Source organism: Eubalaena glacialis, chromosome 10 (assembly GCF_028564815.1).
Source record: "Eubalaena glacialis isolate mEubGla1 chromosome 10, mEubGla1.1.hap2.+ XY, whole genome shotgun sequence".
NCBI classification, from domain to species: Eukaryota; Metazoa; Chordata; class Mammalia; order Artiodactyla; family Balaenidae; genus Eubalaena; species Eubalaena glacialis.
In genome coordinates, this window is record NC_083725.1 from 51012198 (window position 1) to 51018263 (window position 6066).

Sequence of the window (6066 nt, forward strand, 5' to 3'; positions counted from 1 at the left end):
TCCTTGAATTGCTTGTAGAGATTTTTTTTTCTCTACCATTCACTACCTAGTATACTGCCTAGAAAATACTACATGTTTAATATACAGTTGTTGAACTGTGTATTAGTTGAAGAAATGAATGACTATTTTAAGATTTTTCAGAACCTTCATAATCCTGGTGGCTCTCCTCTGAACAAGTTCCTTCCTGTTTGTCGATTTCCTCCTTGAAATGTATTGTTCAGAACTTTAACATGGTACCCAAGGTATGGTCTAATTAGCTCAGAGAGGGACTCTCATATCCTTTGTTTTAGGTGATACATACTTTCATTCAAGCAGATGAAGATCACCTTAGCTTTGAATTTGGGAGGGGGAAGGGTAAAGCAGTGATATCATATGACTTTTAAGGCGAGTTTTTTCTTGATAAACACGCTTTTTCCTTTTCATGCATGCTACGAGTAAAGCCACCTACTCACTATCTTGTGATTGTTTCATTTTGAGAGATGCTCCAAGGGCAGGGATTTATATTTATTTTCATTACATTTCAGTGTTACAGTTTCAGCCTCGATGTAGGCTGTCATCACTGATTCTTTAAGGAAGCAAACATTCACAGGTGACTTCTCCCCACTGTGAGAGGAACTAGGAAGACAGAGACACAAGACCAACTGCCTGTGTATAGGAAGACTTACAAGGCGGGCAGGTACAGTAACAGATTGATGAATACATACAGTTCTTTTGGGAACAGAAAGGAGGGGCCCAAATACCCCTTGGGTATTGGACAGCATGGACTATCACAGAAACCTTCCTGAAAGAGGTAACATCTGAGCTTATATTTTGGGATCCTGGTACTGTCAGAGAATATATTCGCTATACCTCCCAATTTTGTGTCAGCAGCAGATTTGATAAGCATTACTTGTTTTACATATACATTTTTTTTTCATACAAGTGATTGTTAAATGTCATAAAGGACAGGAGAGAGGACAGAGCCCTCTGGCCTTCCATTATCAAGCCCTTCAGGGTCACAGTGATCTGTTGATTATTTCTTTTATTATAATCAGATGTTAATCCACTTAATTAACCTTACTTTTTTTTCCCACAAAAAATGTGGTGAAAAGCCCTATAAAATATGCCAAAGCCCAAGTACATCTCTGTCTATATGTTCTCTGATGCACCAGCATATTTGCACTTTGAAGCAAGGCTGGTCTAGCATGCAGTGGTCCGGGTGCATCCATGCTGAGTCCTGGTGGCCACTGCTTCCTCTTCTGGATGCTCACAAACCACTGATAATCTTTTCCAGAGTCTTACCTAAGATTTAGTCAAACACACTTTTACATCAAATTCAGCTTTTTGTCATATTTAATACTCCCTTTTGAAAGTCAATTGTCTAATCTTGTAGTATATTTTCCCTTCTTCAGTTTCTCAGAGATAATTAATAGCAGTTCAGCTGTCTCAGTATCAATATTTGTTCCTAAATCTAGTGAACTTTAAAATAAAATACAAAAGGCTTAGTTTAGCCTCCTCAATAACTGGACAGTACATTATTTATATTTTTATTTCTTCCTTTAGTCAAATGCTAACACTATGCTAATTACTTTCCTGTACTTCCTGTCATGACTCCTCATAACATCCCATAAAGTAGACCTTATTATTCCAAGTTTAGAAAAGTTGACTGAGGAGTTAAAAAAGAAAAAAAAAAATTCTCTGAATCTTTCAGCATTGGAGACTGGTTGGGTTGTGCCTGATAACACTACTTAAGACATGTAAACCCCTGCCCTAACTATTGGGTTTATCCTTGGGAGCAATTCACAAGAGAAAGATCCTGAGGTCAGGACAGCAGTCTGAATGCATTAAGCCAGAAAGGAGGGGGCACATTGAGACTTGCAGGGTAACATACCAGACTGGGGATCCTAGAGTTAAAATATCAGGACATCATTATTTGGAGATGAAGAGAGAGCAAACTAGAAAGCTGGTGATGTAAATGGAGGCATTAGTGGCAAGTGTGTTGGGAAAGGGCAGGGGAATGGCATGTGGAGAGAGTCATTCAGAGTAAAAGGGGCTAGGGTAAGATACATGGAATATATGTCACTCCAAAGTCCTTTAACAATGGGCTTAGGTGCTGATTCTTAAAAGGCAGACCTTCATCAGACAGATAACTATGGTGACCATATGATTTGTTATCCAACCCAGGACAATTTTAAAAGTGAAAGGGGCACTAATAATAATTATTCCAGGACAACAGGTATAAACAGTGGCTGTTCTCGGCAAACTGAAATGTAGGATCAGTCTATCCATCACCAGTCTGGAAAACGAAAGTGGATAACAGGTCTATTTTTAAAAAAAAGAGTGAGTTCAGTTCAGGACATCAGAAATGTCTGACAGAAATGGAACTTCACCTTGGGAGAGAGAAGAGGGGCTTTGCCTTAAAAAACAAATATAGAAGTCATCACGGAGAAAGGGGAGGGAGAGAGGAAGGGAAGCAGGGAGAAAAAATAAAGAGGACACTACTTCATGCAACATGGACAAGCCTAAGAAAATGAGTTTCCAAAAGGCTGATGAGCAATCTTATCAGGTCTTACCTTTTTCAAAATATTCTAATAAAACTCATTTAAAAAATGTATTAACATACTATCTGTCTTAGTTATATTACTATTATTTAGTTCTACTAAATGTATAGTGGCACAATATATTCAAAGCGGTGAAAGAAAAAAATTTTCAAACAAGACTACTCTAACCAGGAAAGTTATCATTCAGAAAAGATATAAAGAGTTTTCCAGAAAAGCAAAAGCTAAAGGAGTTCATCACCACTAAATTGGCTTGACAAGAAATTTTAAAGGAACTTCTTGAAGCTGAAAAGAAAGGGCACTGATTAATAACAAGAACACATATGAAAGAATAAATCTCACTGGAAAGGTAAATATATAGTAAAGGTAGTGAGTTAATCACTTATAAAGCTAGTAAGAAGATTCAAAAACAGGTAGTAAAAATAACTATGATTACAACAATTAAGGGATATACAAGATGAAAAGATGTAAAATGTGACATCAAAAACATTAAATGCAGCAAGGGGAAGAGTAAGAATGTTGAGCTTTACAATGGTATCAAACTTAAGTTATTATCAACTTTATATCAACTGTTATAGATAGCAATTGTTACATGTAAACCTCATGGTAACCACAAAGCAAAAACCTATAGTAAATACCCAAAAGATAAAGGAATGTAAGCATACCACTAAAGAAAGTCATCAAATCACAAAGGAAGAGAGCAAGAGAAGAAAGGAACATAGAGGAACTATAAAAACAGCTAGAAAATAATTAACAAAATGGCACTAAGTGCACAGCTATCAATAATTACTTTAGGGACTTTCCTGGTGGTCCAGTGGGTAAGACTCCACACTCCCAACACAGGGGCCTGGATTCCATCCCTGGCCAGGGAACTAGATCCTGCATGCATGCCACAACTAAGAGTTCACATGCTGCAACTAAGAGTCTGCACGCCACAGCTAAGAAGTCCACATGTCGCAACTAAGAAGCTCTCATGCCACAACTAAGAGTCTGCATGCCACAGCTAAGAAGTCCACATGCCACAACTGAGACCCGGCAAAGGCAAAATGAATAAATAAACAATAAATAAAAATAATTTTTTAAATTAAAAAAAAATAATTACTTTAAATGTAAATGGACTAAATTCTCCAATCAAAAGACACAGAGTGGCTGAACAGATAAGAAAATAAGACCCGTCTATATGCTGCCTACAAGAGACTCATTTAGGATGTAAGGACACACATAGACTGAAAGTGAAGGGATGGAAAAAGATATCTCATACAAATGGAAACTGAAAAAAAAGTTGGAGTAGCTATACTTTTATCAGACAAAATAGACTTTAAAACAAAGACTGTAACAGAGACAAAAAAGGGCATTGTATAATGATAAAGAAGTCAATCCAACAAGAAGATATAACATTTGTAAATATTTACACACCCAACGTAGGAGCACCTAAATATATAAAGCAAATATTAACAGACCTAAAGGGAGAAATAGACAGCAATACACTAATAGTAGGACACTATAATACTCCACTTACATTAATGGATAGATCATCCAGACAGATAATCAATTAAAAAACATCAGCCTTAAACAACACATTAGACCAGATGGACTTAATAGACATTTATAAAATACTCTATCCCAAAGTAACAAAAACACAGTCTTCTCAAGTGCACATGGAATATTTTCCAAGCTGGATCATACGTTAGGTCACAAAACAAGTCTTACTAAATTTAAAAGGACTGAAGTCATATCAAGCAACTTTTCTGACCACAATGTTATGAAACTAGAAATTTATTACACAAGAAAACTGGAAAATTCACAAATGTGTGGATATTAAACAACATGCTACTGAATAACCAAAGGTTCAAAGAAGAAATAAAAAGAGAAAGTAAAAAATACCTTGAGACAAATGAAAATGGGTATGTAACATACAAAATTTATGGAATGCAGCAAAAGTAGTCCTAAGAGGGAAGTTTTAGCTATAAATACCTACCTCAAGAAAAAAAAAGTCTCAAATAAACAATCTAACTTTACACCTCAAGGAACTAGAAAAAGAAGAACAAACAAAACCCAAAGTTAGTAGAAGGAAGGAAATAAAAAGATTAGAGCAGAAGTTAAGTGAAATAGAGATTAAAAAGACAATAAAAATAGATCAGTGAAACTAAGCTGGTTCTTTGAAAAAGATAAATAAAATTGACAAACCTCTAGCTAGACTCACCAAGAAAAAAAGAGAGGACTCAAAATCAGAAATGAAAGAGGAGATATTACCACTGATACCACAGGAATAAACAGATCATAAGAGACTACTATGAAAAATTATACACTAACAAATTGGACAACCTGAAAGAAATGGATAAATTCCTAGAAGTATACAATCTACCAAGACTGAATCATAATGAAATAAAAAATCTAAACAGACTGACTGCTAGTAAAGAGATTGAATCAGTAATCAAAAACCTCTCAACAAAAAAAAGTCCAGGACCAGATGGCTTCACTGGTGAATTTTACCAAACATTCAAAGAATTAATACCAATCCTTCTCAAACTCTTCCAAAAAAAAGGAGGAGGGAACTCTTCCAAACTCATTTTATGAGGTCAGCATTACCCTGATACTGAAACCAGACGAGAATGCCACAAGAAAAGAAAATTACCTGGTGAACACAAATGCAAAATCCTCAACAAAATATTAGCAAACCAAATTCAACAGGCATACACTACGATCAAGTGGGATTTATTCTGGGGATGCAAGGATGGTTCAACAACCACAAATCAGTCACTGTGATATGTCACATAGACAAAATAAAGGATAAAAATCATATGATCATCTCAATAGATGCAGAAAAAGCATTTGACAAAATTCAACATCCATTATGACAAAACCTCTCAATAAAGTGGGTACAGAGGGGACATACAAAAGTACTTCAACATAATAAAGGCCATACGTGACAAGCCTACATCATACTCAATGGTGAAAAGCTGAAAGTTTTTCCTCTAAGATCAGGAACAAGACAAGGATACCTACTCTTACCACTTTTATTAAATATAGTATTGGAAGTCCTAGCCAGAGTAATTAGGCAAGAAAAAGAAATAAAAGGCATCCAAATTGGAAAGGAAGAAGTAAAACTGTCACTATATTAAGATGACACTATATATATATATATATATATATATATATATATATATATATATATATATATATATGGCGTAAAGACTCCATCAAAAAACTTAAAAACTAATAAACAAATTCAGTAAAGTTGCAGGATACAACATCAATATACAAAAATCTGTTGTATTTAAATAAACTAATAATGAACTATCAGAAAGAGAAATTAAGCAAACAATCCCATTTACAATTGCATCAAAAAAGAATAAAATACCTAGCGATAAATTTAACCAAGGAGGTGGAAGACCTGTATATTGAAAACTACAAGACATTAAAGAAATTGAAAACAACACAAATAAATGGACAGATATTCCATGCTCATGGATTGGAAGAATTCCTATTGTTAAAATGTCCATACCACCCAAATCAATCTACAGATTCA